A 25,326-nucleotide genomic window follows, 5' to 3' on the forward strand; every position below is an offset into this window, starting at 1 on the left:
ACTTGGCTCCTGGTTTGAGAAGTAATTATTTTGGCATTCTCTTCCATTGCCCGGCATTTGCCATCTGTGGGCGACACCATTGAAATGATCCAAGTTTTCTGTGATCTGGCAGGATTTTTCTTTTTATTGGCTCTACCTCCAACTCAAGTTCTAGCTCCCCAGTGGGAGAATTGGGCAAATTTCTGAGGTAGGCAAAAGGGGAATTTGGCTAATTTCAAAAGTAGGCCTGAAGAGTTTTCACTTGACATCTGGAGTTTGTCAAACTAAAATTTGGAAAGAGGTCTATTCTACTTCAAAACTCTCATTAAATATAAAAGAGTTCAAAAGGAAAAGGATGTCTTGATAATATGTTAATGTTGCCTCTGGCTGTGACTTTCATTAAGTCAGAACTGTCCCTATCTTTGTTATTTCGATGATCTTTGACACGGGGAATTTTGAGAACTATCTGTGACTTGCAAAGTCTTATGACAACTTAGTCTTCAGCATACTGACTGTCTAGTTTGGGACTCTAAATCTGTTTCCCTAGCACCCACCCAACTGCTTGAGGCTCATTTAAAGTGCTCCCCAGGACTGTGCACCAGGCTGAGCTTGCGCCCCAGTCTTGCTGCCCCTCGGGGTCTTCCAAGCATGTGAGTTGTTTTCATTTCCACCGCATCCCTCCTGCCCAGACACATTTGCATTTATCTTCCGAGTGGAGCCCTGCCAGTGTCTCCTGTGCATCTTAGCAGAGCGCCTCTTAGCCTGCGAATGATCTTTATCTGTCCTGGAGCCTTATTCTTGATAGGACTCCAGAAGAGCAGTTCTAATGAGTGATTCTCCCATTTTCCCCTCTCTTCTTTTCAGACCTGCCTCGCGAGTTGCTTATTTCACAGAAGGGTTGTGGGGCAAGGCTGAAGGATGTCTCTTAGGATCCCACAGATCACTGCCTCTGAAGGGTTTCCTGGAAGACGTGTGTTATTTGCATTTTAATTATTAGAACTGAAAAGCCTGAGCATGAATTCTTTTCTAAAATTTTATTATTTATCTATTTGCACGATAGCATAGCGAGTAGGATGTTTGCCTTGCACGTGGCTGACTCGGGTTCAATTCCTCCATCCCTCTTGGAGAGCCCGGCAAACTACTGAGAGTATCCCACCCGCATGGCAGAACCTCGCAAGCTACCTGTGGTGTATTGAATATGCCAAAAACGGTAACAACAAGTCTCACAATGGAGACGTTACTGGTGCCCACTTGACCAAATCGATGAACAACAGGATGGCAATGCTACAGTGCTATTTATTTAGTTATTTTTTTTATTTTTCAAATTGTATAATGTTTCTTTTCTTTTATTAAAAAATTTTTTTTATTAGTGAATCACCATGAGGTACATTTAAAAGCTTATGAACTTTTGTGTTTGTATTTCAGTCATACAGTGATTGTTTCCATCCCTCCACCAGTGCCCATTTTCCCCCACCAATTTTCCCAATATCCCTCCCACTACCCCACCCCATCCCCCACCACCCCACCCTTCCTCTGTTGCAGGGCATTCCCCCTTGTTCTCTCTCCTTTTGGGTGTTGTAGTTTGCAATAGAGGTATAGAACAGCCTTCATATTCGGTCTATAGTCTACTTTTGGCACGCATCTTTCAACCCGAATGGGGAAAAGACAGCTGAGATATTTATTTTATTTTATTTATTTTTTTAATAGTGAATCACCGTGAGGTACAGTTAATACTTACAAACTTTCTTGTTTGCGTTTCAGTCATACAGTGATCGAGTACCCATCCCTCCACCAGTGCCCATTCTTCACCACCAATGATCCCAGTATCCCCCCCCCAGCCCCACCCCTTCCCCTCATACCCTGCCTCTGTGGCAGGGACTCCCTTTTGTTCTTTCTCTCCTTTTGGGTGTTGTGGTTTGCAATAGAGGCACTGAGTGGCCATTGTGTTCAATCTGTAGTCTACATTCGGCACGCATCTCCCAACCCGAGCGGGTCCTCCAAATACCCTTTACTTGGTGTTCCCTTCTCTGTCTGAGCTGTCTTTTCCCCAGCATGTGACACTGGCTTCCAAGTCATGGGGCAAACCTCCTGGTCCTTATTTCTACTATTCTTGGGTATTAGTCTCCTATTCTGTTACTTTATATTTCACAGATGAGTGCAGTATTTCTATGTCTGTCTCTCTCTTTCTGACTCATTTCACTTAACATGATATTTTCCATGTTGATCTACTTATAAGAGCATGAATTCTTGAAGACATTCTCACAGAACATTTTATCATTTGCCTTGTTTTGGAGTTCCCTCAGGAGTATCAATATTAATCATATATATAGAGTCTCTTGCCCCTGTGCCTGGCTGTCTTCACCAGGGCCCCTTGGAGGGGGTGGGTTGAGCTTCCCTCCCTGCCCAAAGACCTCCGGAACCCAGCCAAAGCCATGCTCATGGCCCCTCTCCACATGTTTGGATGAGCCTCACACATGAAGGAACTGGCAGAGGAACCCAAGAGTGCGGGACCCAGGGCTGAGATCTCCAAGCCTGCTTGGATCGGCACTGGGCCTCTTCCGCCCAGATCCCCCATTTTCCAGTAGCTAGGCAGTCACACCCAGAAGCTGCCCCTGGCAGTCGTGTAATCCCATCAGTGGCCAACACACAGAGACTGTAAAACCAAACTCCCGGACGTTTTATAGCTTAGCTCTCCCTCTGGGAGAATCTGGCTAGGTACTGAGAGTTTTCTGCCCACGTGGGAGAGCCTGGCAAGCTCCCGTGGTGTATTCATATGCCAAAACCAGTAACAGTGAAGGATCTCATTCCCCTGACCCTGAAAGAAACTCCAATGCAGCACTGTTGGGAAGGACGAGTATAGAGAGGCTACTAAAATTCAGGGCTAGGACGAATGGAGACATTACTGAGACCGCTCAAGAAAATTGATGATCAACGGGATGATGATGATGATGATGATATATATATATATATATATATAATATATATATTTCTTGTTTCACAGTTAGCTGATTGTTGCCCTATTTGGGGATGGTACTAGGCAGTCCACTGTGAGCAACTTTCATTCCTGTGTCAATGTATTGACCGAGAATGTACAAAGAAGCAGCTCCACCGGAGTTGATGGGAACACGGCAGTGACAAATTCGTTCTTCCACGAATGCATCGGGCTTTTGTTTGAAGTGGGGGAATGGACACAGAAAGTAAATGGACAAGTATCCCCCAAAATGGCAGCTGGTGATCAATGCCCCAGACACAACAAAAGCAGGGTGAGAGGGCCAAGCTGATCTGCCTCTTCCTAGGGGGAGTCATCATTGATTTTCTGTAGGGTAGAGGGAGAAAGGATGTGAAACAGAAAGATGAAGGAAGTGGGGAGCCGGAGGCACATGGAGGGGAACCTCAGAAGGAAAAGTTAGAAATGGGAGAAGCTGCAGCTGTAAAGAACTCTGGTCTGAGGTGGAGGCTACTTCTCCACGCTACCCCCCCACCCTCCAACTCGGGCTTCTGGGTCTAATGTTGAGGCCACCATGCCTGGAGGGAAGCGAGTGTGTGGGGAGAGGGAAGGAGATGTGTTCAGTCTGGGAACTGTGTTGTGTCAGCTTCCTGTTGCCCCACCACTAAAGCACCATACCTGGTCATACACAGCCTCACTGCATAGTGGGATCTGGGGTCCATCATACCTGGTCACACATGGGGACCTTCTGGGTACCCTGGCCCAGTTTTTTCCAATGACCCTAAAAGTCCTTTGATGGAGTGACCCCTGAGAAAAATCACAAGCCCTCAAGCTACTTTTTATATTTTTCCATTTTTGTTTATCTTCGATGTCCTCTGTTTCTCTAAACTTTGTTAAAATTTTTTTTTTTTAAAAGGTGATTCAGTAGTCTGTACATGAATTATTCCCTTGTCTGGTATAAATAAATTTGCAATGGAAAATGCTAATTAAAACAAGTCTAGTTATCCAAACAATGCATTATTCAAGAAAGTTCTCTAATATTTAATGTTAATTTTCTTTTTCAGATTCCAACAATCTTGGTGACCTTTATTTTATTAAAATTAATAAGTGATTAATGAAAAGGACAAATAAGCATGGGAGTCTTAAGATCTAATATCGTTGTTCATAACACTTTGGTAGTGGATCCTATGAGACATATTAAATATTTATTGTTTTACGAAACCCTATGGTAGCATCCTCTGTTTTGCCTCAGGGCAACGATTCTTCAACTGAATGTTTTTATTATAACTATTTTTTTTCTTGTTGTAGTGTGCATTAAGGTTAAAATAACTCGTGTTCTTAAAGCAATTTCTTTCAAAGGAAATGTAGTAAGTTAGTAGTTCATCCTTATACCCAGTGGCCAAGGGCATTTCTCTTGCCACTTCAAAGTGATTTTAATGAAGTATGGAGTTTACTTCAACTCACTACAATGCTTCTAAATACCTACATATTCTCTGGGAATGCATAGATGAGACCATTTATATATATATAGTCAAATCCTTTGATAGAGTGCAGTAATACTCTGCCGTCTGTCTTTATAAACAATTTTCAAGTTCCTTTGAAGATAACTGAGTTTTAATTAGATGAAAGTGTTTAGAAATAATGACTAAAGATTTAAAAATGGGATAAAAATGTACCATCCTGGCAGACCTTGCTGAGTTGTATTTGAGAGGTAATTTTAACAGCATTCTTTATAGTGTGTTCCAGTAAAGGATATTCTTCACTGTCTATTTTCCTTCTAATTTGCTAAGTAATGTATTTCTAATTTACCAAAATACAGCCAGTGACAGGCAGGAATCATGCTGCTGTTTAATTTTAGAGTACTTTCATTCGATTTCTCATTCCACAATGTACTTCTCTTTTCTCCTTTTTTTGGGGGAAGGGTAATTACCATAATATGGAATTTTTAAAAAGTTTTTGGACAAGCTTTAGTGCTGAAATGATTGTCACCCCATAAGTTAAAACAAATAGTCTCTCCACGTCACAGATCATGTTTTGGGAGGTGATAGGTGTCTTTATTACCTTGATTGTGGCAATTGTTTCATTCCTGTGTTCATTTCTTCAGATTTATCAAGTTGTGTACATTAAATATGTCCAGTTTATCTGAATATCAATTATATCTACTATCTAGAGTTGTTATTTTAAAAAAATGGAGACAGAGCAGTAGTGCAGTCAGTGGACGATGCTTTACACGAAGTCCATCCAGGTTCACCTCCCAGCATCCCATATGGTTCCCCCGCCCCACTGGAAGTTACCTGAGTGCAGAGCCAGTGTGGTCCTCATCATAGCCAGTGTGGCCCAAACCACTCCCCCACAAAAAAAACCAACAAAAACAAACTAAGGAATGTTATGGAAAATTTGAAACATAAACACTAGTAGACTGCTATGCTGAACCATCACCAGCTTAAATATCAATTCATTCTTAACTTTGCTTGCTCATTTCTTCCACTTAGTGACCTACCCCTTCAGAGCAGTGCTGTTCTTGCCTCCGCTGGCTATTAATTTAGTCAGTGTCATTGAATAAAAAATCGAACTCAGAAATTCATTCTTTGACTTGATGCAGCAGTTCCATCCAGAACACAGTTCACAATTTCTTTTTTCTTCCCGGTTTTTCTTACCTTTTATTTAGACACTGTGATTCCGCATAGTTGGTCACAATGGGTTTTTGGGTAGATGATGGTCTCCCCTGCAGTCCCCACCCCCTGTGTTCCTGTCTCTCCACCACTTACCCCAGGTTCCCTCCCAGCTCCCAGCCTGAGTCCTTGACACTTATTTTTGAGTTTGATTGTTGTGGTTTGGTCCCAGGCATACAGCAGTCTTGCATCTAGTGGCTTAGATATATAGATAAACTGAACATTAGAATCACTGAGTTTTTTCCTTTAGTTTTGGGGCCACATCTGGCACTGCTCAGGGGTTACCATGGCTCTGCACTCAGGAATCACTCCTGGCGGGCTCAGGGGACCATATGGGATGCTGGGGATAGAATCAGGGTGGTCTCATGCAAGACAAGCACTGTACTATTGCTCAGAATCATCAATTTGGCAAAAAACAATAAATCATGATAGCAAAGTCAGACTCGGCACATAGCTTTCTTTAACTTTGGAGAAGAAAACAAAGCCACCCCTTTGAGTGTCAGTAACCAGAAATTCAGATTTGACAACAAGTTCGTCATAGAATCCCAATTATGTGTCAACCAAAAAATGTGTTTAGAGATGTGGATCCTAATGCATGTGGTTTCCTAAAGATTCAGATGGCCTAATGCATCTTTATGATGTTAAAATGTTTACCATTTTGGTAGGCAATTACGCTGTTGAATTCTGTGGAGACAGAATCGGAATCAACATTAGATAAAGGTTTGAGAAAATAAGACAGACCTGTAAGATGGAAAGAAATTTAAAAATGCAATTGTAAGCCATTAGGATCATTCTAGTATTTAATCCATCATGGAAAGGATTGAATTATAATACTTTGTTTTTTAAAACATTCCCCCCTTTTTATTGAATCATTAGAATTATGATACTTTAAAGCAACAGCAACAAGAAAAATACAGTACTATTCAGTTTAGCCCTTTAATTGTCAAATGGCTTCTCTGATTTCTACCAGATGATTAACGAGGTATTTGAAGCCAAGTAGCTTAGTTTTCATAGCAGTTGTAATTGCTAATACAGTCTAATTCCGTGTACGTGTGTATTTGTATTTAGTGCTTCAAGGTCAGACACCAGTAACCATTTTAGAAAATGTACTCAGAATAAAGGCCTCTTTTGGTCCCTAGCACCCCAAAGTACTGAGCTCTGCTTTCTGTTTAGAATTATGCTACTGCTCTTTTATCTCTGTGGATCAGAGGTAGCTATTGTGTTTGTACATCCCACCCCCCACTCTCTATCTACAACTGTTTCGCTTAGTTGGAGTATACAAGCAAAAGTGGACAAATTAAACTTTCTGGGAGAATCTTGATTTAGAAGAGATTTAGAAGAACTTTCTAAAATCTTGTTTAGAAGAGATAGGAAACCCCAATGTCGATTGCTGTGTTCTTTACAATGGATAGAATATGGACCCAACCTCTCAGTTATCCATTGACAGATGAGATGATAGGATAGGGAAGGTGTGGCACAGGCACACATGATGGATAATTGGGTTATTAAGAAAGATGAGATCTCTCCATTTGAGGCAACATAAATGGATTTGCTGAGGTCCACTGAGCTTTTTGTAACTAGACAGAAGGAGAAAGACATATACTGGCTGACTTCACTCCTCTGTGGAATGTAATGAAACAAAGTGAACAGACAGAATAAAGCAAAACCATGCACTTAGATTATTCTGACAGCAGTACTGAGGTTGAGAGAGAGACACACAGACAAAGACAGACAGATAGACAAAGACAGACAGACAGAGAGAGGATAGTGTTTGGGGCAAGAGGCAGGGGAAATGTGGGGAAAAACAGTTGAGGAGAGGTGGAATGGAGCTGGGGAAGAGCTATTGCTACTTTGATGTATGAATTTACACCCCCCAAAATGCACAGATTTGTAAAGCAATATTGCCTCAGTTAAAAAAAAAAGAAATTTAATGTAGCACTTACCTTTCAGAGATATTGAGGTGTAGGTATCCAGGAAGGAGTTTCCAAAGATTCCAGAAATATCTTCAAGGCCTGCCCCTGTAAATTGCATTCTGAATATTAGGTGCTGATTTTATCATGATTTAAACCATATGGCGAGCAAACTTCCAAAGCTTTATATGCTGTTTGACAGCTGAAAAAAATGAATAAAACAAGAATCTATTGCTTATACCATGGTGTTACACATTCAAAATGCAAACTGAAAGCAGCCATGATTTCCCCACCCCAGTGCAATTCAATTTAATTCTATTTTTAAAAAAAATTTCCCTTGAGCATCACTAAATCCTTTTATAGGAAAGCTGTTTATTTCTCATTTATCATTTTATATTTTGTTTTAAGGATTTAAAATTCTAAAGGAATACTAATTTCTTGTTTGGATATGGGTAATAGAATGTGCAGCTAAGTAAGTAAGATATAAATTGTTATTGTTGAATGCCATTATGGAGCTCTTTATTTACTAAGGACAGCCATTCTTATTGTATTAGATGCTCCAAGCACCATTTACAGCATTGGCAGATGCTGTCTGAAAGGCATGTTTTAAGCTTCTGATTATTTTTTTGTACAGAGATGAGCTAGAAAAAAAGTTATTATAGTTCATTAAGTTGAAGGTTGGACAGAGAGATGTATAGTAAAGGAAAACAAGAGAAATCTGCGAGGATACTCATCTATTTCTCTGAAACGGTCTTCGGTACTCTTTATGACTGGCTTCTTATTCTTTGATAATGTTGCCCTACCACTGATGCATTAAGTAAGAAAGAACATTTGACTCCATCTTTTCAAGAGGAGGAACTTCAACCAAGGCCACTTTTCATTTCCCAGTCAGTATGATTTAGAGCTATCAGAGGTAGACAAGGAAAAATGAGGCACTTTAAGAGAGTATTTGTCTCTCTGCAGAGTGCCACATGGAATAAGAAGAGCAATAAAGATCGAGGCTCACTGGCCATATGTGTTAGAGGCCAGGGATGGAGTTGCCTCTCCTGTCCATCCTCCCACATTGCTCAATGATTCTTAACTACTGAATTATTTTCAATACTGAATCATCTGGGCTGGAGCGATAGCACAGCGGTAGGGCATTCACCTTTCATGCGGCCGACCCGTATTCAATTCCTCCGCCCCTCTCGGAGAGCCTGGCAAGCTACCGAGAGTATCCCGCCTGCACGGCAGAGCCTGGCAAGCTACCCGTGGTGTATTCGATATGCCAAAAACAGTAACAATAAGTCTCACAATGAGGGACGTTACTGGTACCCACTTGAACAAATCGATGAGCAACGGGACGACAGTGACAGTGACTGGATCATCTACTTAAAAAATTGTAGTTAGAACAGTATCATATTGGTTCAAATGTTTACAGTTTTCTTATATTTTGGGAGTACTTTGTTGGAGGTGGGGTGCATCTGATGGTGCTCAGGGATTGACCTTCTGGCTCTGTGGTCAGGATCACTTTTGGCAGAGCTTGGGAAAACATATGGGGTGCTGGGGATTGGACCCCAGGTCAGCTGTGTGCAAGGCATGTGTTTGCCCACCACACCACCTCTTCAGCCACCATTTAGGATTATTTCTAGGGTTAACTCACTAAAAGTATTTGTATAACAAGACACAAACCTGACATAGTGGTTCTAATGACAAGCTTTCAGAGATATGTAGCAGTTTTGGGTGGAAAAAACTACATATACCCTTCAAACTTTGAAGAGGAATCTCTTCCTAGCATCTGAAGCATGGCTCTCAGGAATGTGCAGGGATTACAGGAAGGGGCTTGTCCTATTCTAATGTCTTGTACTTGCTCCTCCTTTCACATGTGATCTTAGTTACGAAGCCATGAAAATAGACTTTGAGAAAATCTGAACAAAATACCATTTGTACTTTTGCATAGAAGACTCTGCAATAGTTCAGAGCATTAAACAAAATGGTCGAGATAGGAACTTGAGAAATGATCACAGCCTTTCAGACCACAGCCCGAAAGGCCAGGACAGAACAGATGGTCTTTAGAGGGTCCTTCTGTTGGGTGAATACCTTGAGTCACTTATACCATGTAGGTTGCCGGCCTCAGATTCAAGTGTTTGGAAGAGAGAACCTAGCAGCAGTCTTCCTGCATGTCCTTGGCTGAACGCTGAAGGACCAAATTGATTAACTTTCATAATTTTTGCTATAAATTTGTATCCAAAGAAAATCCAGAGGGCTTTTTTTTGTGACTCAGAGAATTTAAACAATTGATACCATGATTGCTGTATGCTACAAATAAAACAGATGGCGTCTTTATGCCTAGCGCCTGCCTGCTTAGAAAAGGACAGTGTTCAAGGCTGGGGAGAGAGTACCAGAGGCAAGGCAGCCACTGCAAGCTACCCTGGTTTGGTCCCCAGCACTGTATATTGTCTTATGAGTACCACCAAACTCAGGGTTCACCTGTGACACAGAATCAAGGACTGCCCTGAGCCTGTGATACCTGGATTCAGTACCTGGTACCACCAGACAAATAACTAAGGTGGCACTGCTTTGTGAAATCTTCCCAGCTACAAGATCAGAACTGTGATGCTTGTCACTTTCCAGTGAAACAAGGTTGAAAAAGAACTCACAAGCTAGCCAGACCAGAATACATTACTGAGTACCACAGTCTGGCTCGAAGGATTCTTCGAATCCGATGAATAGTTGGTTCTTCATTAAATGGATAGTTATGCCAAGGGAACACTTGCTTCCACATAGTTTATTATGCATCACTATTCCCTCAGATTAATAAGAAGTCCTTTTGCTTCTGTTGACCTGAAAACACACACGTAATTTAATGAACTCAGGTAGAAGAATGAGCCCTAGAAGCCAATGAGATGAAATTAATAGCAGATTAGGGAACTTAGATACCCGTGTTGCTATATAAATGAATGCCTTGCTCAGATTTCTCATCTGGTAACAGATAACTAAATAGCCTGGCGTCCAGTAACAAGGCAGTAACCTCTGGCTGGGACTCTGGCTAATAAACCTTTCCTCCTCAAGAAATTGGGAAAGCATATTGCCCATTTGAGGCACAGAGTCTCTATTTTACGGTACCATTATCTTCTAAAATATGGGTACTTCTTTTCATTAAATGGGTCCTTAATGTTTATTGTCCAATCAAAGCTGGATGAGATTAAAACAGAATTGGCTTTTATTTTCATTTGTGCAAGGTCTTATCAGGACTTTTTTTCCTGGAAAGTTTCTAGAGAAACACCCAATGAAACTAGAGGTCGAGTGTTAGCTTTGTAGAGTTTCAGGTCCCACAGATAGAAGACAGCAGACAGGCATCAGCATAAGGGCATCACACTTTCAGAATTTCCATGGGAGCAAGAGGAGAAGAGAGGTAAGAGCAGAGAAAGTAGGAAGGACAGGAGGACAGCAGTTCCCCTCATGCAGAAAGTTGGGTGTCTTAGAGTTATCAATAAGCTCGTTCTATTTTTTTCTTTTTGGGTCACATCTGGAGATGCACAGGGGTTATTCTTGGCTCTGTACTCAGGAATTACTCCTGGCAGTGCTAAGGGGACCATATGGGGTGCTGGGAATCAAACCTGGGTTGGCTGCATGCAAGGCAAATGCCCTCCCCGCTGTGCTATCACTCCAACCCTGATAAGCTCGTTCTTAACTTATGCAAAATTACAAAAGCTTTTGAGCCAGAGAGACAGTACAGGGGTTAAGACACTTGCCTCGCCTGTCGCTGAGCCTGGCACCACGGATGGTTCCCAGAGCACTTCCAGGAGTGATCCTTCAGCTCAGAGCAAGGAGTCAGCCCTCAATACTGCTGAGTGTGACCCCAAAACAAAGTGTGGAAGTGAGGGTGATTTGGCTGCGACATCTGTCACCCCATTGATTGTCAGGGCTGATTCAACTGAAGTGGCTGCGTAGGTGGGTGTCAGGAGCTTCCCTCTCAAAGTTGCACTTTCAGATACAGAGAACAGCCTTCCCCGGACAGAGGCAGATCATTCTTCGGGCAGAGCTATAGGAGTAGCTGTGCTCTCTTGCTTGAGCTTCCATACACACTCTCAAAGTCCAAAACTAACGAAGAACCAGAGCAACAAAAGGTCCATGAGCTTTGTGTCATGCACTGAAGCCAGTAAGAGTACAGACCAAATGCTGTGTGTTTGGTTAAATTGAAAGATGTGGGTGAAGGGTCGGGAGACAGCCAGTGGCTAGAGCCCCCAGCTTGCAGGCATGAGGCTGAGTTCAGACCTTGGGATCTCCTTGGCAGCTCCCTAGGTGATCTCCGGGATCCTTCAGCAATTCCTGGACACGCTGAAGCCAGCCGTGTGTGAGCAACCAGGGCTGAAAATCATGAGAGCATCATGGCCAGGAATGTGAGACTCTCCTCATCCTATCAGCCCCCCCCCCCACACACACACACACTTCATCCTGTGAGCGCAGCTAAATGGCAGTATGACTCTGCTGAGCACCGCAATCAAATGTTTGAGCACCATGACCAGCTGTGTGTGTATCTGCGTGTGTCTGCATGCTTCTGTGCCTGTGTCTGTGTTGTGTCTGTGTGTGTCTATGTGTTTCTGTGTGTCTGTGTGTCTGTGTGTGCACCCCTGATCATTGCAACATCAATAAGATGGCTTAGGGGAGGGTTGCAAAAGGGACCCTTGCCCTCCTTACCCCCCACATGTCTGTCGGTTGGTAAGTACACACATGATTGGCCTTCTGCAGGTGACTACATTGAAACCTTGGAAGACAACTTCCAAGAATATGAAATTTCCTTCAGCTTTGAGGCAGACAGTGATGTATTTAACTATAAGAAGCATTGTCCTGCCCGTACTACAGGACAGCTCACACATTCTTTTTTTTGGGGGGGAGTCACACCCGGCGATTTACAGGGGTTACTCCTGGCTTTGCACTCAGGAATTATTCCTGGTGGTGCTCAGGGGACCATATGTTATGCTGGGATTCGAACCTGGGTTGGCCTCGTGCAAGGCAAGTGCCCTACTCGTTATGCTATCGCTCCAGCCCCCCAGCTCACACATTCTAAGGAGAAGGTGAAGAGAAGGATGGTAAAGCGACTGGTTCTGAGTAATGCATCTTGCCCGTGGGTATTTATATGTTCACACATTCCTCAGACTGTGTATCTGTTCCTATCTGCATGTGTGTATATCCAAATCTATGTTCCTACATAAATATGTGCCTGCACACTGTTTTCAAACGCCACACGTCACCAAGTCCGAATAACTCTATATTTGCTCTATAAGACTTAAGCACTATAATGACCAAGCTGTAGTTAGTGATGGTTGGTTTTTCCTGGGCACCGAGGCAGGCAGTAAGCCTGGACAAGAATGGAACCATGGAACCGCAGAGGGACGGTCAGCATGGGTCAGTGCTGGCCACACAGTGAGTGTCCAGTTCTCCAACAGTGGATTGATTATTGGAGACAAAACCAATATCTGTATTCTAAATTCCCTGATATCATTTTTTTTTGTATTTTTGTTTTCTGTTATTGTTTTGGGTGCCACAGCCGCTGGTGCTCAGGGCTGACTCCTGGCATTGTGCTCGGGGGACCATCAGCAGTGTGAGGGTCTGCATGCAGGCAAGTGCCTTATCCGCTGTACTATCTCTCCAGCCCCACACCCAATTTAATCTTTTTTTTTGCTTTTTGGGTCACACCCAGCGATGCTCAGGGGTTACTCCTGGCTTTGCACTCAGGAATTAATCCTGGCGGTTCTTGGGGGACCATATGGGATGCCGGAGATCAAACCCAGGTCGGCCGCATGCAAGGCAAACGCCCTACCCGCAGTGCTATCGCTCCGGCCCCACCCAATTTAATCTTTGAAAAAATATGTACCAGATAATTCTTGTTATTGCAAGTGAAGTAAAGTAAGACAAATACTCCTTTGCTTCAGAACCTCAAGGATTACAGAAACAAAGGGAGGGAATTATCTTTAATAATTCCATTCCTTAAACTAACCATTTGTGGGTGAAGAGTGTGCATCTCCAATTAATATAAAAGTAATACGTAAATATAGATTAAATAAATGTATGCATATTAATATAAATCTTATGCATATTTTTATATAGATAATATGATTTTATTTAAAGCCATTGTGAAAATAGCATAATATCTTATTAAAACTAAAATAAATATAATTATAATAGACTATTAATCATAATGCAGTTATTAGTAGTCTCCCTTTTTATTAATAATAGCTACATGAAGAGTGAAAATAAGAAAGGTATGTGGTGGGGCTGGAGCGATAGTACAGCGGGTAGGGCGTTTGCCTTGCACGCGGCCGGCCCGGGTTCAATTCCCAGCATCCCATACGATCCCCTGAGCACCGCCAGGGGTAATTCCTGAGTGCAGAGCCAGGAGTAACCCCTGTGCATCACAGGGTATGACCCAAAAAGCAAAAAAAAAAAAGAAAAGAAAGGTATGTGGTGTATCTTGATTAAAAATCAGATAAACAAAAGGGAGACACAAACCCCTTTAATCTTCAGTCTAACAGATCAAAGTGACTCATGGGATGTAAGCAGGAGTCACTTAGTAGAAATTCCAGGAAAGTTTGGTAAGGCACGAAAGTTGGCAGTACTTAGCATTTCTTCTGAGCTGTGTGGAGCCAGGAGTGCTTCGGGCCAGCTGCTCTGTGTTCCCTAAGGCCGGCCTAGAGAAAGAAAGAAAGTGTTTGTCGAAGAGGAGTGGACAGGGAGAGGGAAGAAACCAGGAGCAGTGAGACAATACTCGACTCATTCCAGCCCCCAGTCAGCTTATCTGCCCTGAGCATCTGTGGTCAAGACAGTAATACTGTGTCGTTCTCAAGAGATGAATATATTATTAGGTACTTGATGCGGTTGCAGAATGGTGTCCCATAGATGTGGGACTCTTCATAGTCTGCAGGACCTTCTCCACTGGTCTGCTTTCTGCTGAACTAATCTTAGGTCCAGAAGATGGTGGGTAGGCCAGACTAGACAATACAAGAAAAATACGAGAGTTCGGATGGCATAGCAATAAATGAAACAAATAAATGCAGTCCTGGGATACACATCACGAGACTTATTGAGCACTGCAGTAATAGCATGATGTGTCACGGTCCTAGTACATGTTGAGTGTCTGATGCGGTATTGGTAGCTATAGGAAGTCTACCGCATGGTGAGTTCAGAATTTAGCTCCCTTGCATAACTACAGCTGTGTAATTTTTGATTTATTGCCTTCCATTTCTGCCTTCTCTGCCCCTTGTAAATCACTACTGAGCTTCTTGTTTTCTCTGAGTCTGAGTGTTTACAAGTGAGGCCATATAGTATTGAGTATTTACAAGTGAGGCTATATAGTATTTGTCTTTCTGTCACTAGTTTATTTTATTTGTAATAAAATATAGCATTTAGTTCTATCCATGAAGCTTTTATGTTATTTCCTTACTGTACATAAGAGAAGAATGAGAAAAAAGAATAAAGGAAACAAAAAAATTGGGAGGTAACACTTAGATCTGTTTTTAGATTTGATGGTGGTGTATGACATCCCTATATTAATATAATGGTTTAAAAAATAAAGAAAATGGGCTTCACCTCTCTCTACTCGGGTAAAATATGTTTACTCTAGTGAAATAGTAGTAAGCTGTGTGGAACCAGGATTAAATCATCTTTCATTTCCATGCGGGCTTCTTGAAACCAAATACTTGGTGCTAAATGCTTCTTGAAACAAGAAAAGGCAAAAAGACATAGATAGACACTGAAAAATAGCAGCATACACATACGAAGTTGTAAAGGTGTTTTGTTTTGTTTTTGTCAAGCCCGTATCCATTTTCCTTTTTGGGAGGAGGTCTTTGATTGGCAGGGATCTGATTCTTCGGGATAACTGCCCTTCCCTACTCTGAGTTCCCTATGAGACAGGTAGCAACTATGAGTACCCTGGGTACCCCAGGCCCCACGAAGAGCAGATTTCATTGTCTTCCACCGTGCCTGCTGTAGGATCGGCAGAGTCAGGCCAGTAGATCATCCTCTTCATCAAACCTGCGGCAGAGCGGCTGGTGTCCTGTTAGGGCGAGGACCACGGGCTCTGGTCACGTCCAGAAGGCCATATTGATGCCATCACCACTGCCTTAGATACAGCAGAGCTCACTTGAGGGAAACTGAGAAACCAATTTCCAATGGCATCACTTTAAGCAAGTTCTCTAAGAGATTATGGCCCACAGTTTGACTTTGGAAATGGCCTTGAATTCTAACCTTTGCAACAGAGATCACTGAGAGAAATGCCCGAGTATCAGGCCTCCTCGAGCAACTCCATTGTCTTTTCTTGTGAACATTAAACTCGTGATGTCATTGAGAGAGATTGATCCCATCTAGATCCCCCCATTTTCTTCATCATATCAAGGAGGGCAGTAACCTCATTTATTTTCTTCTGCCCTGAGGGGATGGGTCCATGTTGGTATCAGATATTTGAGGCAGCAAATGGGCAAGAAAGTGGAGCATTTTAGCTTTTTTAAATGTTGCCACCCTGGTTCCTGCATCTAAAATGAGGTGTTTTTTTTTTTCCAGAAGGCACGGAGAAAGCTTTTCCTAAATTGCTAGAAGCTTCAAATTCCAAAACATCTTCCAGTAATCCCCCAAAGAAGTAGAACAATGTTCAACTTACACATAGTTTTCTCCATGAACATGCTACGTCAATGTTTTCTCCAGATTTCTCTGGGGGGACTATTCTGCTCTGCCTCTTGAGCTGTCGAGCCTCCAGTAAGATTTGTTGGGTCCCCAAATCGACCATTATATGACTAATTATTGCTATGGGATGGAGCGATAGAACAGTGGGTAGGGCATTTGCCTTGAATGAGGCTGACCCGGGTTCTATTCCTCCGCCCCTTTGGAGAGCCCGACAAGCTACCAAGAGTATCTCGCCTGCATGGCAGAGCCTGCCAAGCTCCATGTGGTGTATTTGATATGCCAAAAACAGTAACAATAAGTCTCACAATGGAAAAGTTACTGGTGCCCGCTCGAGCAAATCGATGAGCAACGGGGATGGCAGTGATGATGAATCATTGCTGCAATAAATGAGAGAAAGAGGTTGGGAAAGCCCTGCTGGCCTAGAGCAGATGTCTATTACATAAGAAACAAAAAATGAATTTACATTGAGAAGTGTCAGACTTACGTGGCGGCAGAATGCCAGCCTGTGGATTTTTTCCACGATTGAAGCACAAGAACTAGTCCTGTGCTTCCAACTTCCTCAGGGGAAAGGGCCCTTCCTGCTCTTCTCACGGAATTGGTTTTCCATGGGCCACAGAATCTACTGTTGGTGGGTTATATGGGAAGTATATCTTACTTTGTGTTCTATTTGAAAGGTATACTTGCTTTAAGATGTCCTCTAAGGTAAAATTTTGTTTTATTTTTTTGGGGGGTCACACCCAGCTATGCTCAGGGGTTACTCCTGTCTCTGCACTCAGGAATCACTCCTGGCAGTGCGTGGAGTGGGATCGAACCCAGGTCAGCTGCATGCAAGACAAAATCCCTACAGGTTGTACTGTTGCTCTGCCGCAAGATAAAATTTTAAAAGCATATTTGTGATAATTGAATCACATGCCAAGTGAGCTAAGTGGTAAAATATCAGACACCAGAAAGAAAAGAATTGCAACCTGGTAAAAATGAAAAAATAAGCTCAGTTTTCATTTGTTTTTAATTTATTTACCTAAGATAATATATCAGTGTTCTTGCTATCACCCTCGACAAAATAATATTACAGACCAAATTTAGCATTTCTCCATAAAATTGTCTGAAACTGTTAGTTGGGGAAGTAAGTTATTTGAATGGATGCATTTGCGGGCAGTTTTCTTCATTCTGTTTTGTTTTTTCTTTTAATTTAAGGAAAATTGCCCCAAACATTACAAAATGCAAGATTATGTCACTGATCAAGGTTCTGCTTGCACATCTATTTATTGCATCAATTAGTTATTTAAAAAAAAGTTCTTCAAAACTACGTTCTTATTTTTCACCCTCCCATCACGTTCCTTTTAGGTCACTGTCTCAGAGGCGGGATTTCTGTATCTTATGGCATACATATTTATATTTTATTGAGTCACCTTAAGTACCTGATATAAATGCAGATTAGTAGATCTTTGAGCATCTGTCTCAGTTACTTAGGATATAGAAAAAATCCCCTCTCACTCAGATTTTTCAAGTATTTTAGCTCATTATATATATGCATATATATACACACATATACATATGAGTACATACATACGTGTATATATATATATATATATATTTATCTTGGAGCCATGCCTGCTGGTGCTCAGGAACTATTCTGGTCCTGTCCTTGGGAGTGGTGGTGGCCACAGAATCACAAGGTTCCAGAGAGGGAATCTGGGCCACTTGTGCACTAGCTGTCCCTGATCCTGTAGTTTCATGTTTCGAACCATTTCCACACTCTTCCCTGGTGGTTGAAATAACCCAAACTCCCACCAACTCTTTCTGCATCCTCTTGCTGGAATAAGGAACTTTATTCCAGCAGGAGTGAGGGGACCGTTCACTGTGCTTTTGCTTTGCATCCCCCTCACAAATAGTCACGTTGACACTTTTTCATGTATATCATCTGGACACCATCTTGGGGGAAAAGACCACTCAGGTACTTTAGCTCTTTGTAAGTATTTTCTTATGGTTGCATTGTGTCACTCTATCACTGTCGTCCCATTGCTCGTCCATTTACTCAAGCAGGCACCAATAACGTCTCTATTCCTCCCAGCCCTGAGATTTTTAGCAGCCTCTCCTTACTCATCTTTCCTAACTATTGGAGACTCTTTCAGGGTCAGGGGAATGAGACCTATTGTTACTGTCTTTGGCATATCGAATATGACAGGGGGAGCTTGCAGGGCTCTGCCCATGTGGGCAGAATACTTTCAGTAGCTTGCCGGGCTCTCTGAGGTGTGTGTGTGTGTGTGTGTGTGTGTGTGTGTGTGTGTATGATTTGTTGCCTACTGTCTGAACTCCATCAAATATGATGTGGTAATTATGGAAAATATGTAGGAAGTGTCTTACAATGTGTCACACAGCCGCTTCGCTTTCTAGGTCTGGAAAGTGCCTGGAGCGTGGCAGTGGTTGGATAGTGCAGGGGCTGGGTCCCTTGGGGTGGGAAAGGGTCTCACCCAACGCTCCCCCCCCACCTTGGCAGCCCGAGTGAAAACAGCCTGGCATGGAGTCCAGTGGTTGAGTTGTATGAGTTCTTTATGTATGTAAGCATTAACTTTTTAAAAGCAATATCCAAGATTTGAAAATATCTCTTCCTGGTTTTGAGGCCACCTTTTATTTTTGTTGCCATTTTCTGTCCCGTGCAGAAGTGTTTTTGGTTTCTTGGCGTCCCATGTGTAGATTAAAAAAAATTTTTTTTTTCTTCCATTGCATTTGCTTTTTGGTGTCTAACCCAAAAAGTCAGGGCTCTGACTGATGTTTAGGAGCTTACTCCTGTTTTCTTTGAAAAGTTTGATGGTTTCCAGTTTTGCATCCAAGGCTGTAATATATTTTGATTCGATGTCAGTGTGTGGCGTAGGAGAGAGTGCAGTGTCATTCTCCGGCACTTGAATATCTACTTTAGAATCCAGCAGGGCCATCTTAAGTACCTGACATAAATGCAGATTATTAGGTCTCTGAGCATCTGTCTCAGTTACTTAAGAATATAGAAAATCCACTCTTCCCCGGGCTGTTCAGGTATTTTAACTCATGATTATAAAGCACACTGGGGAAAATATTTTCCCATGTGTTGTGCATCCTAATATATAATGCAGCTGAAATTGTGCATACTGGGTTTGAACGATAGCACAGCAGGTAGGGCATTTGCCTTGCACATGGCCGACCCAGGTTCAATTCCTCCATCCCTCTCAGAGAGCCTGGCAAGCTACCGAGGGTAACTCGCCCGCATGGCAGAGACTGGCAAGCTACTTGTAGTGTATTCAATATGCCAAACACAGTAACAAGTCTCACATGGAGGTGTTACTGGTGCCCACTTGAGCAAATCGATGAGCAATGGGATGACAGAGATACAGTGATATTGTGCATCCTAATATATAATGTAGCTGAAATTGTTGAACTAGTTAAACCAGAGATGACTACAACAAGCAAGTTTTCCCAGAGTCCAAGACTTCAGGAGATTTTTGTGTCTTCATTCTTAGCACTGTCTCTGCATGTGTCTTATAGGATCAATTATGTAACCATTTAGCTTGCATTGTTTTATCCCATCCTCTTGCATTTCTTTGTCGAATTGGCATTCTGGGTGGTCAGAGAGCGCTAATACAGTTCAGCTGCTTCTCACTTCCATGGTCTTGACAGACCTTTCTCTGATACCGTTTTTACTTTCAGATCGCCAGTTTGTTGGGAGAGAGCTGGTCAACATCATAGAATGATGTCCTCTCTTGGGACTGGAGTGATAGCACAGCAGGTAGGGCATTTGCCTTGCACTCGGCTGACCTGGGTTCGATTCCTAGCATCCCATATGGTCCCCTGAGCGCCGCCAGGAGTCATTCATGAGAGCTTGAGCCAGGAGTAACCCCCGCGCAGCGATGGGTGTGACCCAAAAAGCAAAAAAAAAAAAAATAATGTGTCATCTAATCTTGCCAGTAATTCTAATAAGTACCACCTCACTGAAATAGCCCAAGAGATTTTGGATGCATACATCTTGGCAGATAAATGATAACCTGGAGATGAAAGAGCCGCATCAAAGGGCCAAGGGCAATGAATACTACTTTTCTCTCATAGAAGAAAGTCTTACTGGCTTGTATTTTTTGAACATATCGCTGACTGTTCAGGCTGGCATTGGCCTGTGCATTCGTGTATTTGGATGGGTTGCACCCCTGTTCTTTATGGAATATTTCTTCCAGGTTCATAGCTATAAAGTGATGGGGCTTCTGGTTAAAGGTGCAAGAGGAAGTGTGACATGTTCCTCCTATCGGTGACACTGACCTTATCAGTCACTGTATATACGGAAGACATGTGGACCTCAGAATTGGGGGAGGGGGTGCTTGTTTTTTGTCCTTGATATTATTGAGCATGAAAAAGAGAAAAAAAAGAGTCAGCCGTCTTTGGGGTGGGCCTAGGCACTGTGTTGTATTTTAATCGTTCTATTATAAACCAGATGGGAAGAAACTTACACTCCTCAGTCACCGATTCTTGGTCTTGTCTTAACTGCTTCTGAGATGTCTGTTTTGCAGCATTTCAATTGTTGCTAATCTTACTTCAGCAGCCCACATAATTAGAACTGCTCCACATTCTAACTGTTCAATCCTCTCCCCTTTAAGAAAAGTGTTAACAGGCTATGGAAAGGAAGCGGGTTCCCTGTGTTCTTGTGTGGAGTCTAAAGGGAGTTAAATATAAAAACTCAAGAAGTGCCCAAATTACACCTCCCTCTGTGTAATCAGTTGCAGTTAGTATATTTCCCCGGAGGTTGGCAGCAAAATTTGAATACTTCTTTTTTTAAAAAAAATCAAATTTAACTGATTTCAATGGAAAATTTTAAGTCTTAAAATTTTCTTGATAATTTAGGATACTGTCAGCTGGGTGTGACCTTGAATATTAAGAGGTGGGGAGGAGAGGGGAGGGGAGGAGAGGAGAAGAATGGAGAGGGTCTTTTGAATTTTGGAATCTAGTAAAATATGTAATATTAAAAAATGACAAAGCCAATGATCATATTTAAAGGAAGTCTTTCATAAGAGTGATAAAGAAAACTTTCAAAAGTTATTTGCTTGGGGCTGGAGCAGTAGCACAGCAGGTAGGATGGTTGCATTCCACGTAGCTCACCCAGGTTCGATCCCTGGCTCCCATATGGTTTCCCTGAGCACTGCCAGGAGTAGTTCCTGAGTACAGGGCCAGGAGGAACCCTGATCATCTCTGGGTGTGACCCAAGATGACAAGAAGTTATTTGCTCATCCTGAAAATAATAGAATTTATTTCCCTGGTCGAACTCCAATTTATACACATTTGTTCATCTGAGTTTTTCTAGAGTTTTAAAAAAATTTAGGTAAAGGAAATGATTCAACTTCTGAAATTCTGATTGTCCGTGCCATCTTCTTTTTATTTCCTGCATTCAGTTGGGACTTTATCTCCACTAAAATTATCTTTAAAAGTAATCTTTTGAACGTGTATGTGTGGAAACTCAATCAGTAACAACAATGCACATCACGGTGTGGCAAATAAAAATCTCCTTAAAAGAAAAATATATCTCACCTATCTAAGCTGCTTAGCACAAAGACTGTCATAGAGAGGAAAATAAACTTGCATTTTATTTTTAATTTTTAAAATTGCATCTTTTCCCAATTTGTCTTGAGTGTTTGGACATGGTTTTAGCAAGGCTTTGGGGGAAATTGCAGTATTGAGAAGTCTCTGGGAAAGGAGGGAAGAATGACTGTTTGGTGCCTGGGGAACTCTGGGTTTCCGACCCAGGCTCAGGCAGAATAAGAACCCTGAGCCCTGAGAAAGGTGAGGACCCCCTGGACAGTGCTTAGTTCAGTGTCTCTCAGAGCATCCCACAGAGTTTTCACTCAATGACTCATCAGATTTCGTTCTCCTAAATGGAATGCTATTTTGGTCTGTCTCAAAAAGTTCAACAAGCATTTTCTACCCCCGATGATATTTCTGGTCAGCAGAGGTCTTTTAAGTATTTTTGTAACCTGGGCCTTTAAGGCACCCACTGGAGGTTTAAAATAAAGTCCATGAGATGGAGGCAAATGGATTATATTTAAATAAAATTCTCAATAATAATTAAGGCACATGCACAACTCACTTATATATCTCTATATACATGTATCCTATTCATTAAAGAGATCTATTATCATCTAATTATTACCACAATCTGGAAGTACTGGTGAACATAAGTGATATTATATTTTGACCTATTTGCAGCACCATTATATAATCGGAATCCATCTAAGATTTCTCCTAGTGACAGAACTACAGGTTCTGTTAATAGTGCTGAAGTTTGTTGCTTCTATATAGATCTCTTGGAGAGGCTAGGTCAGTTACAGTTTAGTGGATAATCAAAGACTTAATTTTATTTATCCATGTTCATGGGTATTCCGTGTTTTCCTCATTAAAAATTCTTTCCTCATAATTTAAAATGAATAACTGATAATTTTAATATATCAAAATGTGACCTTGATCTATTTCTCAGAATATGTGAAAAAGCTGAAAAATTAGATTTGAAGTGATCTTTTATGTGGAAATGGGGTTTTATTCTTTTTTGCCTTTGAATCTCTTTTTATTATGAAATTGTGTCTTGGGTATTTTCACCTCAGCTAAGTGTATTTCAAGTAATCCCCAGAGAATTTATATTCCCCAAAATTGCTGGGAAAGGGTTTCTATTTATGAAAATGATGTTTGGCTGAATAAAAAAATAAAAACCCTTAAATAAAAGGATCTGATTCAGAAACAACAAATTTCTATGGGAGTAGAGTTTATTTTTTAAGGACTAGATTAATCAATAGCATTTTCGCTTCAGATGTTAATCTCGCTCAGACAGGACCAAAATAGAAAGGCATTTCAAATTGATCCCAGGACAAAACTTGGCACTCGGGTCCCTTGGCTTCCACTTGAACATGCTACATGGCTCATTTCATGAGTAATGAAGATAATGATGGTGATGACAACTGTGAGGATACTGTCCAAAGCAAAGTGAAGGAAGACTCCCAAAGTGGGGAACCCACAATGGGCTCTTGTAATGTATTTGCAGTTCTTGGAATTTGAATTTTTATAGTGAAAGAAAGCCATCTTCAGTAGCATGCTAGCCTGACATCCGGAGCATCCAAGTCACATTCTGTTCTGAAAATTTCCTTTTTTAAGGAATGTAAGGAGAGGAAGCCAATGGAAGTTAGCATTTGAGCTCACAGTTCTGACTCTAATTGTGGACAGAATTGGGTAGGAAGCATAAAATCCAGGTGTAAAACAAATTTAGGTATTTTTGCCCACTGGTGATAAGGAATGGGGATGCAGGCAAAAATGAAATTATATAGGTAATATGAATTTTACAAAAGTCTCTCTCTCTCTGCAAGAAAAATCCCTTCCCTAATGCCTGGATTTATAAGTGCTTTTCTTTCTCAGCCAATGGAGTTGTGGATGGAAATTTCTGGAGCTCAGTGTATTGGGGTTTGACAGAGTGGGTGAAAATAGAAATAATTTCTAAAAATAAAAAAAAAAGCAGAATTCACTTGCTCTGTTGAGCTCTGGCGATATTGACTTAATCTTTCTTTCCAGTATATTCTTATTGTTAACACATCTACTTTGATTTATTATGCCGTAAGAGACTTTTACAGAATAATTTACTCATTGATTTACTCCATAGCTTGTATATCAGTTATCCATCCCCGCTATGAGAATAAGCAAAAATGACTTTACTTAGACACAGTTAAAGAAGCTTGTTATTTGAACTGGCACGAATGATTCATTTAGCCATAGCTGATCTGTGCTGGGCACTGTGGTCAGTGGGAGCTCTATTCGTCTCTGCTGGGCTGCCCCAGGTGTTCGGGCTCTTTCACCTCACCTCAGGTGTTCCCCACTGGGATGGCTTGGAACAACTTGACTTCCTTCTTCGTCCCATAGGCAAGCCTGAGGACTTTACTCCCACATTGCTTTCCTTCACCAGCTGGAAACAACAGCACTTTTTTAAAGTTTGTTCTTGCAGGGCTGTGTCCATATTTTCTAGGACAAAGTGAGTTGCAAACCAGTCAACTTAATGTTTGAGAGACTAAATTCACGTCCAAACTACAGTGAGATACATAGCGATTAGCTTTGTTTTTACCTTATCACTGGATTTGAACTTAAAGTATTTCAGAGTAAACGAAGGCATGGCGCTGTTAGTCCCTCTTTCCCTTCTCTTATCTGTGCTTTCCTCCCATTGCTCTGTTAATGATCACGCCGTGGCACTCCAATTCAAGACATCTGTCCATGCTCACACATAGCCATCATCGGCTATTTCCAATTTATTAAAACTCCTGTGCATGTTCTTTCTGAACATACTTGCTGGTAAGTTTATTTATAAAGAATAATTGGTGTGAGTTCTAGTATTTTATCTATTTATTATTTTATTTTTAATTTATTATTTTTTAAGTGGGAAGCCCCCAGGTGTTGAGGTCAGGGTCCTCTCCAATGATCCTTGTTGATTCTTGGGCCACCAACGGGGCCAGTGGTTCCTTGTGAGGACCCAGGGATGGGGTGCTGTTCAGGGGGATGGTCCGGGCCACCTGGGAGGTCCTGGGGACTGCCAGATCCACATCCAGTAGTAAAGCCATCCCAAGGATTACAATTGGTGATGCTTTGTGGGGGGGTGACAGTATGATATTGAGTATGGAATAGGGCTTGGCCACAAGTACCTTAGCCTTTATGCTATCTCTCCGGTCCCTAGTATACTTTTAAAAAACGGCTATAATACATGTAGTAGCCATCTTCCTAGTAGAAACTGTAATATTTTTGTGGTGTTTTATGATTTAAAAAATATTAATTGTGGGGGTGTAAATCATGAATGTAAAAGATTAGATTACTTCCTGATAATATTATGATAATGAATATCTTTGCATTGTTTTTTATTAATAGTTTATTTTTAATTAGTGAGTCAATGTGAGGGTACAGTTACAGATTTATACATTTTTGTGCTCGTTTCCCCCATACAAAGTTCGATAACCCATCCCTTCACTAGTGCCCATTCTCCATCACCCGTAAACCCAACATCCCTCCCCCACTCCCCAGTCCCGTCTCCCCCCACCCCACACTGCCACTATGGCAAGGTATTCCCTTTTGTTCTCTCTCTCTGATTAGGTGTTGTGGTTTGTTTGCATTGTTTTGAATGTGCCATTTTAGT

This window comes from Sorex araneus, chromosome 2 (genome assembly GCF_027595985.1).
Source record: "Sorex araneus isolate mSorAra2 chromosome 2, mSorAra2.pri, whole genome shotgun sequence".
NCBI lineage: Eukaryota > Metazoa > Chordata > Mammalia > Eulipotyphla > Soricidae > Sorex > Sorex araneus.